The following is a 14,460-nucleotide window of genomic DNA, read 5'->3' as shown; positions in this document are numbered from 1 at the left end:
TTTAAAGCGCAACAAATCACCAGTGAGGGTTGCAGGGTGCTGGAGTTGCTAGCTGCTTCATGGTGATCTGTTCATTCAAACAGCCAGGCCTTGAGTCCTTTCCTGAATTGCTAGAGCAATGAGGTGGTCCTGAGGTGTAGGGGAAGGCTGTTGCAAGCTTTGACAGCCACGGGTGAAAAGGAGCGTTCTCTACTGGAGCTTCGGCGGATCTGGGGGTTAATCTGTGAAGAAGAGGGAGGCGGATCGTAGATGTCTGGTCGGTTGGTGGAAGGTCATGCACCAGTTGATGTATGCTGGTCCCTCGTACAGGGCTTTGTATGCGTGGGACAACTTCTTGAGCTGGCATCTCTTCTAGATCAGGAGCCAGTGTAGCTTCTTGAGGTAGGGTGTGATGTGGGATCATTTGGGGCAGTCAAGGCTGAGTCTGGCTGCTGAGTTTTTTATTGTCTGTAGTCTCTTCAGGAGGTGTGCAGTGATTCTTATGTAGAGTGTGTTTCCATAGTCCAGCCTGCTGGTCACAAGGGCTTGCGTGACGGTCCTTCTGGTGTATACTGGGAGCCACCTGAATATCTTGTGGAGTATGCATAGGGTGTGGAAGCAGGAGGATGAGATTGCATTTACCTGTTTCCTCATGGACAACTTGCTTTCAAGATGATGCCGAGGTTGCGGGCGTGGCCTGTCGGGGTGGGGAATGGGCCGAGTTCAGCATGCCACCATGCGTCATTCCATGGCGAGGTGTTTTTCCCAAAGATAAAATGAGGACTTCCGTCTTGTCCGTGTTGAGCTTGAGATGGTTAGCCTTCAGCCAGTCAGTGACGTTCATCATACACCTGTGGAAGTTGGCTCTGGTGGAGATGGAGTCTTCTGGCTGCAAGAGGATGAGCTGGGTGTCGTTGGCATAGGAGATGATGTTAAGTTAATGAAATCTGATGGTGTTGGCCAATGGGGTCTTGTACATGGTGAAGAGGTTGGAGATGATGGGTGGTCCTTGGGGGATGCCGCAGATGATCTTCTTGGGTCCCGAGGCGAATGGTAGGAGACTGATTCTCTGGGTTATGAAGCGATCCGTTTGAGGGTGTCTCCCTGGATTCCGATATGAAGGAGTCTGTTGATCAGGATGTGAGGGTAGATGGTGTCAAAGGTGTCTGCCACTTCCAGGAGGATGAGGGCTGTCATTTCACTGTGGTCCAGGAGAACTCTGATGTCATCCATTGGTGCGATCAGGGATGTCTCGGTGCTGTGGTTGTCTCGGAATCCAAATTGAAAGGGGTCCAGGAGGTTGTTGTGTTCCAGATGTTTGGCGAGTTGCTGGTTGATTGTCTTCTCAAGAACCTTAGCTGGAAAGGGGAGCAGGAAGATAGGCCAGTAGTTCTTCTGTTCTGCTGGGTTGTCAAATGTGTTTTTTTCAGGAGAGGCCTCACTTCAGTGTATTTCCAGTCCTCAGGGAAGGAGGCCGAGGTGATGGAGGAGTTCCGGACTTTCTTCAGCTTTTCACCAATCGTCTTGCTCTCGAGGTTGAAAACATGGTGGGGACAGGGGTCCGTGGATGCTCCTGAGTGCACGGAGTTCATGATGGAGATTGTGGCTTGAGTCGTGAAGGGTCCCAATGGGTGACTAAGTGTTCAGGGTTTGGGTTCAGGGTAGGCCTGGGCCAAAATTCCGTTCCGTTCACGGAAATTGCGATAATTTGGCATTTTCGCGTTCCGCGGAAAGCACGAAAATGTCAAAATTTCCGCATTCCGCAGCTTAGTGATAATTTGTTTCTTGCTCACGCTGTAAAATAATACATTCTCGCGTGCACGCAATCGCCTTACCTGAATCCCCGCGTTCGCCGACAAGTGTTCCCGATCTGGTCGCGTTCTCCACGAGATGTTGGATTGTTGGTAGCCATTTGCGCTGTCTCGCGACAGTTCGCGCCCGCAGTAACGTCATGCGTCGCGCGATCACGTCTTTCTTCTCGCGATCATGCACCGCGAGACAAGTGAAAACAAGATGGCCGCGCCCACAAGCAACCGCATGGGTAAGTTGGCGAGCCGCGACTACGCAGAGAATACTGTGAACGGGCGGGAAAAAAACGTCTGCATCTTCGCGATATTTCAGCGTGTTTGCGGAGATTTTTAACATTTTCACGATAATTTGCGGAAGTGAATTTCGCAAATCCCGCCCACCCCTAGTTCAGGGGTGGGAGCAGGCTGATGCTGTGAATGGTGGAGAGTTGGGGTTCTCAGTTTTTGAATATGACTGAGATCTTGTTGTGAAGAAGTCCGCCAGGGTGTCGCACAGTTCTTGAAAAGGGGCTGATGTCGTTCCCCACAGCTGCCGGGTTGGAGAACTTCACGATGGCAAAGAGCTCCTTGCAGCGGTTTGTGTTGGCTTATATCCGGTCTGCAAGGGCGTTCTTCTTTGTTTCTTTCAGGAGGCGGTGGCTTTGGTTGAGTGCTGTCTAGAAGGTGGTGTGGTCTCCTGTCTCTTTGCTGGTGCACTTATTGTCTTTCATGAGGAAACATCTGCCTTGCTATGTCTATTACCGGGTAGATATGTGACTAAGTAATTGAACCTAGAGGAGAAAAATGTCCATGCAGCTTGTCTTGCATTAACACATGTCATTGAGGCTTTTATGATCTGCCCATGCTGTGATTCTGCGATATGTCCTCTTAAAATAAGGTCGATCTTTTAAGATGGCCTATATGGCACCACCAAAGTGCTAGGCTGCCTGAAAGGCTACTCCAACACTGGATGTTGGTGAACTCGAAAACTTGGAGCATCTACCTCGTCTGTATAAAACAGATATCACAGCTGAGAAATAGGCAGCTGTAGGCCTGTCTCTGAACTTGCCTTGTTTCTTCAATAGTGATATAGTTGCTAATCAAAGACAGGAAAAAATGAAATATGTAAAATTACAAAAATATAAAAGAACACACTCAAATAAAAAAAAATAGTCAACAAAAATAATCTGATACAAACCCTCACCTTTCAGCAGAGCTTTGTGAACCTCACATATTTGTCAGAGCTTTCATGAGAAAAACGTGAAGTTTGTGGAGGAGAACATTTCAACTTCTCGCACCTTTGCTATTTTAGTGCTCTTTGATTGTAATGCAAGTATGTGATTGCTTCCGTTAAACGGGCTACCCACTATATAAACAAACACTGATCTGCCTTAATCCAGGAAAATACCTTTGTAAATCAGGCTCCCTCTGTTTACGAAGAACTGCCTCCTTTTCAATTGTGAACACATTTTACTATTTTAATTTCGCTCGCTGAATCACAACATAACATCCCGTTGTTACCTTTAAATTACATTACATCCTTTCTCCTGACATATATTTTCGCAGCGATGATTGATGTTCGAATGAACCGCGAGTAATGCTGCTGTGTTCTACTACCGGCGAAAAAAGTTGTTTTTATTTTACGGTAAACATAACGTGTTCTGTTATTTATGAACCACACCTTCATTTGCATAGGTTAATTTGCCTTCTTAGAAAAACAAACATTTCGCCTGACAAGTGTGTATATTTAAGGTAATTTTACTCTTTGTCCAGACGGGCGTAAATAATCTAGTAGATTGTTTGATGTACAGTGCAACCCGTGTCTGGCCGCTGTCAGACATGCGCCAATTTATGAACAACATGGGGGCAGATTTACAATCCCCTTGCGCCACTTTTAACATGGGAAAAGTGACGCAACAGTGGCGCAAGGGGCTTGTACATTTGACCCCATGTATTTCATTCAGGTGGTTCAGTTTCCTCCCTTCCATACAATGGTAAAATAGGACTTTTAGTTGGGAAATCATGGTGATATAGCACAGATATTCCATTCCACAAAACCAGCCTTGCTAACTAACATTTTTAAAGCCTGAGCAACCCTCTCTTGTAATGGCCTTTCATCAGCTAGTTTGACTGACTCACCCGCTCTTATTGACACCTTATCTCTCGCCCTCATTGGGCTGTGTTTACATGAGGGTGAGCCTGTGCCCTAAGCCCACAGACACTTCTGCCAGAGGATAAATACAATATGCCCCACCCACAAGTCTTGGATTGTGCTCTTTGGTCCCCTACAACTTTTCCACTCTTGCTCTCCCTTCTCCAGTCAGTGTACATCTTCAGTAGCCACAGAGGCGCAGTGGTCTTCGTGAAGTAACCACACTCAATCCTCCATCAAAGTGCAAAAGACCATTTATTAGGACAAGGTTGCAATAGTAGACTCAAACATTTCAGCAATGATTAACATAAAACATCTTAAACAACATCTTATTATATTCCCATAATTCTTTCTTCCCCAAACTTTCAAACTGATTGACACAACACTCAGGCAAAACTCACAACATATCAAGCAACAAATCAAAGGTAGTTGCCTCCCTCAAATGCCTACTACACCCTGACCTCTCTCTACCCCAACCTTTCAAAACCTTTCCCAGTATGTCATCATGCACGGGGTCAAACCCCCAATACAGCTTCCCATAAAAGGATAAACCAGTCAGCTTACCCTCAATGGTCGCAGATGACAAACCTCTGTCAATCAAAAGCAAAACAAAACTCATGACCCTCCTTTCCCGTTTCACTCGGCCCATACTTGACAACCTCCCTAGATGGACCTCAAAAGAGTCAAATTTACTCTAAGCCAGACAATAACTACTACTGATGGAATCGGCTAAAGACTTCTCTGCCAGGCTAAATGCTCTCATGCCCCCACTTTCAGATTTCGGCAGGGACTAGTGCCTTGTAAGCCTCTGCTCCCTGTGCCAGACTGCAAAATCTCTGCCACTGTGAACGAGACATGGAATCAGTAATAGAATTGTTGAGCCAGGTACATGCTCGACCTTGAAAACTATATTCAGCTGTAAGCACAACAACATAAATTTGCTCAGCAAACGCAACACCCTCAAGTCTCTCGCCTTCTGCTTGTTAAGCAAGTCAACCACAGTCATATTGTCCACATTCAACAGCACAGCCCTGTTTGGAAATTCCTGACCCCAAACCGCCAACGCCACCAACAGCGGGAAGAATTCCAAAAGGCAATACTTCGCCCTTGGACCAACCAAGTCCCTGGTCTGACCTCAGCAAACCAACGTCCATCCCGGAAGAGAACAAAACCATGTGCTTCAGCTGCGTCAGAAAAAATCTGCACCTCCCACAGTGTGTCCTCAAGAAAATGCATTGAAACCCCATTGAGCTCCTGTAAAAAAGACATCTAAATCCACAGGTCTGCCCTCACCACCATGGAAGTCCATATCCTGTGATCCGGCAGAATAGCCCCAACATGGCCAGGCCCATCCTTCTTCAAAATGTCCAGCCACCCTGTACTACCCTACAAGCAAAGTTCAGGAAACCCAACAACTTCTGCACAACCCTGAGCTCCAATCTCCTCACTCCTAACACCTCCTCAAGGAAGGCATGGATCTCCCGTACCTTTGCCCTGGGCACACTGGCCATCATGGGAACCATGTCTGTAGGAAAGTGGGATCTGCTTTCATGGTTACCCACACTTTTTGCCTGGTGTCAGTGTTTCTGACCTAGTCTGCAGGGATCCTGCTAATCAGGCCCCAGCAACTTTGCTCTCTCCCCTAAATTGGTTCTGGTAAGTACTTTGGTACCTTCACAATTTGCTACTAGTGTACCGTTAAAAGTCCCTTGTATATAATACTGAGGTACCCAGGTCAGAGGTACATCAGGGGTCACCCATGGGCTACAGCACGTATTGTATCACCCATGGGAGTCTACTTAAAGTGTGACTACAGGCCTGCCATTGCTGCCTGTGTGAGTTGGTGCTTGTACCTCTCATGACAGATATAAGTTTCCTTATATCTGAGGTCACTGCACTATGAGTCATCCCTATAGCAGGCTCTTCAGTCATGAGGGCAGGGTGCTTGGTTACAAGTGTGAGGATGCCCCTGCATGAGCAGGACACCCCTACAAACCCAGGAGTAGATTCTTCAGGCTTTGTAACTGTGGTCATCCATTTAAAGACATATAGTGGACATCAATTATTACGAAATGTCGTATTATATAATGACTGCACCGAACCCGGTCATGTTGGAATCATATCCCAATACTGGTTCCAGTGTTGGAAGTATGATCCCATGTACTGGGGGGACCTTAGGGCACCCCCTGTACTCCCAGTAACAGATGTTCAGGGTCTGCAAGCAAGCTAGTACTACTGCCTACCACAGACACAATTTGACCCTCCAGCTGCTGAGTCAAGCTCGAGCAGGGGAAGGTAGGACATTAGGTTTTCTGCCACAGGGAGGTGTGACTACCTCTCAGACAGGACTTAGTGTATTGAGCTGGGGTGTGGCACTTACCAGCACCACCAGACTGCTTTGAAGGGCACAGATGGTGCCCTCCTTGCATACTTCAGTTTGAGCCACTTCAGGAACCCCTGGTTCCTGCTCTGGCACAAAACTGGATAAAGGACAGGGGAGTATGTTCCCCTCTATCCAGCCACTCCTCTGGGAGGGACCCAGACTCATCCCAACCCTTTCTTTAGAGTACTTAGGGACTCCCCTGTGAGTGGATCCTGAGATTCTTCATGGGACCATACTCAACCCTGAAACTACATCACTCTTCAATCGTCTAGACACTTGGACTTCATTGGACTTTGACTGAAACCAAGACTGCACCTAGGAAGACCCCTGCTGCTACTGGCCACGCTGAGCTTCTTCAAGTTTTCTGCATCGTCTTTGTCTGTGCTTCATTCAGGTTCTCCAAATGACCTGTGGGCATCAAGGACACCCAAAGAAATCTCCCTTGGAGTGAAGAAGTCATTTCCCTGCATCTGCAGGCACCACAACACAGCTGACTGGTCTGCTGCTCCTGATGTCCCACTGACATCCAGAGGCTCAGCAACACAGGTGGTGGTTCTGTGGATCCATAGAGGCCTGACCTGTCTTCCTTGCAATTTGGAGGACAGTATCCCTCATCGGGGCTGAGTTGGGCCGAACCCCAGTTCACAACATGTAGTTGCAAAAGCTTGTTGGCTCTGCACTCCAGAGATCTTCGGGCTAAAAGAAGCTCCAGCCTCCAGCACCTAATTTCCTGAAGAACAGGGTCCTCCCTGCATCTCCTGCATCGTGGCCTCCGACTTTGGTGAGCCACTTGAGGTCCTCTTGCAAATCCTGTGTCTACAGCCTGTAGGTCTTCTCGTGGTTCTTTCTTTATTTCAGTGGGCTCCCCTGCTTGCTCGGGCCTGCTTTGACTCTCCTGCACTTGGTGAGTCCCTTGGACCTTGATGGTCCCAACGTTTGCTCCTTTTTGTTCTCCATGCCAGTTGCTCCTACCAAGGCTTGTTGGTTCTCCTGCCGGACACCGACCACCCTGAGACACTGACATTCAACGTGGGACAGCTCGTGCACGGCTCCTGGTCTTCCTCAGCTTTGCCTAGTCCTCATAGCTGCAGCAACAAGGTCATCGTTGTCTCTTTAGAACCTCTCAACATCGGTAGGTATTGTGCTTCTGTGCCTCCTGGTCACCTGACATAGACTCTGTTCCCTCTGCTTGCAGACTCTTCACTTCAAGAATCCACCCTTGGATACCACCGGACTCCTTCACAGTATTCTCCAGAGGCATCTTCTTCGAAGTCTCCCATTGTTGTTTACAGCAGGTTACAACGTCAATTTACCCCTATGCACCGGACTTCCGTGGTGCAGGTAACCTGGTTCCTGGGGCAGCCATGGAGGGAGGGGGTGGCTTTTCAACCTTCTATCTTCCACAGTGTTTCTTCAGGGTCCTCCAGAAGTGTCCTTCTTCTTTAATACTGTAACCACGATTTCTCCATTGACTTCCATTGGGCACCCGGCTGTGTTTCCACCCTGCACACAGTCTCTGTGGGGTTCCTGGGCACTTACCTTGGCTGGTTCCTTGTGTCCCCAGCTCCTCTGAGTCTTCTGGTCCGAGTCCCATTCTCCTTTGCAGTTCGCATTCAACTTTTTTAATATATGGTTTGGTTTCCCCCTGGAGACCAGTGTATATTAGTGCTACTTACCTGATTATTTCAAAGTATTCTTGTGTATTATGTTGATATCTCTGGGTAGGGGATATAGCAATGTGTTAGTGATTGTGTTGTGTAATAAATAGACCTATTGTTATATAAACACTGTGTGGTTCTTTTTAATTTAACTTACACTATTGACTAAAGTTGGTAAAACAAGCTGCTTTACACTCCTTCAAGATAAGCCTGGAGGCTGCTCTCCACAGCTACCACTTTGTTAGATTTCAATGGTTATCAAAGACCACTAAAATCTCCATAAGGGTTGTCTTGATTAGTGCAAGATGCATCACTTAAATAGGAGTGCACCATATACCAGACCAGCCTCGTACACTGTCCAACTCAATGCCGAAGAAATACAAAAATGTGGAGGGGCCTCTATTTTTTCAGGCACCAATGGAACCCCAAAAGACGCCGCCATTACATCAAAATGTCTTAGAGCCCTGAGGTAGTCTCCTGACCCCGCTTTGCCCACAAACAGGTAGTCGTCCAAATAGTAAGACACCCCACGATCTCCGCTATCTTGCATAAAAAAACACTAAAGAAAGGTACTGAAGGTCTCCTATAGAGCACAGAAGGTGGCACAACCCACGGGCTGCACTCTGTCTATGTAAATCTCCCCATTCAACTGCATCCCCAATAAAGGGAAATCCTCTGGGTGAATAGACAAAAGTTGAAATGCCTACTTAATGTCACATTTAGCCAGCTCCGACTCCCCACCACACGCTATGATCAATCGAATTGGATTGTCGACAGAAGCATACTCCACTCTCGTATCCTCGGTGGCAATAAAGTATATTCACTGAGGAACCTTCAGGGCATGACAAATGATGGATCAAGCAGGATTCCCCAGCTTGTTTCTTGGGAACCACACACAAAGGGGACACAATCAAATCAGACAATGGCCAGTCTTGGGAAGGACCCACAATTTTCCCCTAGGCAATCGCCTTCTGCAGTTTTTCAATCACCACACCAGGGGCAACCTTGGTTGAGCACAAATGGTCAGCCCACCGCCTAACCCTGGGTCCATGGTACCCCACCCTGAAACCTTCTAGAAAACCCATCACCAATCTCAAAGCAGCTACCCTGTAAGGATAAAGAGCCACTCCCAGCCTAATTGACATAGGAGCCCTTTTGTCCAGGAGGGCCTTGATGTCCCTTTCCCCTGGATGCCCTCCATTGTTCTGAGGGGCTCACCAGTATAAAACACTGTGTAACGGGTGTCTACAACTGCATTTTGAATACTTGTGTTTGAACTTACATGGGTGCAGGGAACAGGACCCCTTTTTGAAATTCCAACAGGCTCCAACATTCGTGCCCAGAGTACTTGTGACAGCACTTGGCCATGCTGGGCGGGACGGGGCTGAAAAGGCTTGTGCGTAATGGGCAGGCCACTCGCTTTGTGCATCGAGGCCGTAGACTGAGTTGAGGGCATCCAGTGTATCCACAATTCAGAATCTACATCCCCCAAAGCTTCTCTGGGTTAAGGCTAATGCGGGCCCTAAACTCCTCATCGTAGCTGAACCAAAAGTACCCCCCAAAGTGCAACTGCACTTTATGAATGATGTACATATATTTCAATAAAGCAATGGCTCTATCCACATACTTCTCGCAATAAATGCTGGCAAATATCAAGAAGGCCGACATCCAGTTATCCATCGTTATCAGCACCCTCAGCTGCCTCGCCAATTCCCATTCCTCTTCTTTCGACCCCTCTTTGGCCTGAATGTCCCTATGTAGTAGTTTAAACACATCCACATACTTGTGTTTCCAAATCCTATTTTTGGTCTTTTCTAAAACATGAGACCCCAGAGGCATAGCAAACTCCATATAGGGATGCCGTTTATTATGCATTCCACCTTCTTTGTCATCCTTATTCACAGCCTAAGCCACCTTCTTGGTGATTTGGGAAGCCTCCAACCCCCTCTGTTTCCCGCCGTCCTTGGCAGCCACTGCTTTACCAACATCTGTAACCCTTTCCTGGGTCTGAACAGCCAACCCATAAATTCTCCTAACACCCACCCCCACAGATGTACACTCCTTCACTGTTGAGGCCACCTGCTGAGGCTTCCAGACAGCCAAACCAGTCACCCTTGCCTTTGGGTAACCAGTTGGGTCCCTTGTTCCACTTGGAGGTTCCAGTGCTTGCCTCCTTCCACCTGGCGGCGCTAGCCTTAGGATTCACACTTGATATCTGCAAAAAAACAACTAAAGAGGCCGTTGCACCACCACTCCCCCTGCCCTGTGCTTATGGCATCCTTCCATCCTCATGATCACACACTTCACCTTCCTCCTATTCATCGCTACCTTCATCCTAATCTAACTTCCACATGTTCACCTGATCATATACTGTAACCGAGGATCGCTCTGTAGAAGATACAGGTCATTCCATTGCATGGCTCCCCAGTGTAAGGTGTTTGATCCCACGCCATTGGGAAGGCCGCCAATGCCCCCTGTAGTGCTTCAGACCAATGTTCAGGGGCTGCCATATGCCCTGTTGGGGTATCCAACTGTATGCCAGCCTCACCTATTGGCATTGTCACTCTGCCCACCGCCTGGCTGCTTCAACCCTGCGGTCCCCTTGTGCTACCAGCCCCCCAGGCTGCCAAAGTTCTATCTAACTCTTATCCCTACTGGTCCTCCCCAGGTACCCAAACCCAGCACCCTGTACCCCGAGCAGGCCTTACCCCATCCTTCGCACCAGGGGCACACTTGACCTTCTTCAGCTGTACCCCTTGCTCCAAGGGACCCTCCCTCTCTCTGCATAGAGGCTGCTAAGAACTCAGTGGCACAAAAGAGACGGAAGACTTACCACAGAAGTCTGTTAAACCAACAAGCAAACGGGAAGTATTTGTCATAAAACACTTGTTGCAATCCACTAAACTTAAAAACATCATAAGAAAGCGTTGGGAGATCATAGAGCAAGAAGTTGACTTTGCAACGCTGTTTATGGAGAAACCTATGTTTGCTCACAATAGGCCCAAGAACCTGAGGGAACAACTAAAATTCAGATCTAAGTCCCCAACACAAAATCATAGAGGAATGAGAAAATGCTGGAACTGCGTACAATGCGGTAACATAATTCCAGGCAATACTTTCTTTCACCCTCACACAGGCCAAAAAATTCTATAGAGACACACGTCAGACTGTAACAAAGAAGGGGGCATTTATGCTATTCAATGTCCATGCGGGTTAGTTTACGTGGGAAGAACATCACGTAAAATAACAACACGCATAATAGAGCATAAGAGCAAGATTCGCAATAAGAACTTGAATTCATGTTTAGCTGCACATTGGGTCAATGCATCACATACCATCGCACAGATTCGATTCACGATCTTAGAAAAAATTGATCCGGTCCCTGGAACAGATTTCAATGTTTCCCTAGCACGTAGAGAAACATTTTGGATTAAATATTTAGGTACAATTAGTCCAGGTGGCCTTAATGACCATTATGAATTACTATGTTTTCTGTAAACACATTGATTCAATAACGTAATGATAATACGTATTTCTGTATTTTCTGTTAATGTATTGATTTTATTTTAATTTTTGGTATGTTTTTGATTCTGTACAGGATTTGCACATTAACTTCATGCACTTAGTTCGCGGTTTGTTTTATTTCTTTTTATGTCGAGTACTTAGCCTCTTTTTTCTAGGTGTAATTAAAACTCTCTATTTCTAGATCAAAACACCTCTGGCACGGCAGTTTCACACTGTTAACTTCAAGCCATCATTTTAGACTTCGTCATTTTGTCAGCGAGCATTTAGTGCGCATTTGATTGGCGACTCTATGTGACAGTCATGTGTTTATTTTGGAAAGCCCCTATGGATTGGTGAAATATGGTGAAAGCGCACACAGGCATCAATAAAGTTGTTTTTGAAAGAGTAGGTTTCTTTTAAACGGAAATGCCTCATACGCAGAGACGCACGCACACCGCGGCGAGGATTGGTTTGAGTTACGAACTGTTAGCGCTAACACACGGGTGAGCCTCTCAACTGGATTTGTTATTCTTTAATTTTTGAACTTATTTTGACAGTGTTTTTCTTTACGTGAGGTAGAGGCTGACATCGCTTTGATGTCTGACTTTTTTGTTACAGATAAGAATAAAGGGAACTCTTCTTTTGGGTATGATTAAAGTTACTATACAGCACCGGGTCACCGTATTGACACGTGCCTCCATGGCACTTTGTCTCTTCACGCTTGTTTCTTTCAATCATGCCTTTGTGGCATTCCGATTTTTTCAAGTGTTACCCTTTTAACCGCATCTCATTTATTTTTCACAGAATGGAGATTGAGTCTCTGTTCAACACGTGGTAAAAGTAGAGAATGCTTTTGCATTTTTTACTTTCTTTCGTACACTTGGGGCGAGGCACTATATTTTTGGTAGCATAATTTAAACACTAAACCTTAAATGGTACGGACTTAAATACGATTCACACCCTATCCTTTTGCACTTCAAGTATCTCATTTGGTATTAACAGTTGTTTGACAAGCACATTTTCTTTTTACGAATGCAAGCATGTTGTGTGCAAATCCTATATGTATTACTTATGTAACCTTTTCAGAGACAAACATAATTTTGATAACTTCTTCACTTATTGTTGTAGTTTCATACGGAGGTTGCTTCAAGTCGCTTCTCACATCTGCACCCCTGAAGAAGGGCTTTTCTAAACCCGAAATGCATTGGGTCGCCTTAGAACTTTTGTGTTAGCCATTCATAACATTCATTCATTGTATTCATCATTTGTTAACCCAATTGATTCATGTTTTCATTATCAATTACATTATGAAGATGTCATGAACAATATATGTTTGATAAAGAATTTTCGTGTAAATGTTTATTTTAATCATGATTGATTTATAAAACATAATAATTATATGAAACCTAAGGGACTTTAAGTTGTGCACAGCGTAGACTCGGGCAGTCCCGGGTCCTTACATTAGTCATAAAGACTGACCACCACATATCCAATGGGCTCCTTAATCCGCCGGTGCGGTGGAGGAGCTTCTAGTCCCTACAATGGTGGGCACCGCCATAAGGATTACGATGTCCCTTTCCTCCAGCCTGTTCATGGCAGGTAACCCACCATGAAGAGGCAAGCAGAAAAGGACTTTGGGGGCCCATAGCGGGCCTCCCTCCCCCCCGCCCCTAAGCTGTGGGCACTGGGGGGCACCTACATATCCCTGCACTATGTGGCAGACACCGCACTGTGCCTGCCACGTGGTGCAGGGATATGTAAAGTGTCCAATTTTTGCATTGCGGTAGTTGCTGCAGCCATCAGCACCCGTCACAATGCAAAAAATAGGTATTGCAACCGCCATGGAGGCGGTCGCATCGTAATGCCTAGTGCGGGACCGCTGACAGCCTGTTGGGCAGTCCTGTCTATGGTAGGGCGGCAGGCGAACGAAAGTCCGCCTGCCATCCTAATCGAGCACTTAGTTTTAATTGATAGTTTTTATATACTACTCTAAATAAATAAACAGATACAAGTGGTTAATCTACAGAGTCACTCTATACTGCCTTGCTGGTGTTTCGCAGCCTACTTTCTGTGTAATTTTGCTGGACATTTTGTGTGCAATGCTGACTCATGTTTCGAGGTTTATTGCTTTCTCAGAGACACAAGCAGAAAACAATACTGTAAAAATAAAAAAAGGACACTTTATGGTCCGACTGGATTCTCATTGTGAAAGTTTTAGATTTTACATTTATGCACGGTACCACCTTACACCCATGTTGAGATGCCTCAAACCAAGAAAATGCGCTACTCCAGATAGAAATGACATTCACTACAGATTCCTATTATAATTCATTGCATAGGCAATGCGTCAGCACATTGAATTGTGATTTTATGTATTAAGTGCTTTCTATCCCTATCAAGATTACATTGATATAGCCTTAAAGCCTGCTGCTGAGGACTTTTCCAATTGTTAAAGGCCATTACCTGAGTTATAGTCCTGAGCTGCATGCAGGTTTGGCGGGTTATAGATGGTGTGTAGGTATATAGTGACGTATGTGGAAATTTTGAGATATTCAAATGTGCCATAAACTATGGTAGACATAGATCTATATTTCTGTCAAGGACTGAGCACTGTGCAGATGTGTAAAGTTTACTTTTTGATTGTCCGAATAAAGGGAAATTGTTTCCAATGGTCAAGGTGCCACATTGCTCTTAATAGTACATGTAAAAGGCATTAAGTGTTTCCTTAACTTGGTCCCAATTAAGCAGAAACTTGTATCTGTTGAGTAAAGATAAAGATTATGAAGCAGTAGATGTTAAAACTCAAAGCAAAGGATTACAATGTCATTGAGCATCCCAATCGTTTCTTTCAATTTCTGTTGATGGGTTAGACACAAACATTTGAATGAGAGAGAAAGAGGTGGAAAGGAGCTAGAGAGGCACAGATGCCACTTATCTAACTCTTTGGGACTTCAATGGGGTTGGCAAAGGCAGAGATATAGGGCCAGATGTACGACC

This window comes from Triturus cristatus, chromosome 2_1 (assembly GCF_964204655.1).
Source record: "Triturus cristatus chromosome 2_1, aTriCri1.1, whole genome shotgun sequence".
Taxonomy (NCBI): Eukaryota; Metazoa; Chordata; class Amphibia; order Caudata; family Salamandridae; genus Triturus; species Triturus cristatus.
The sequence above is the reverse complement of the archived record's forward strand: the minus strand, read 5'-3'. Positions refer to the sequence as shown.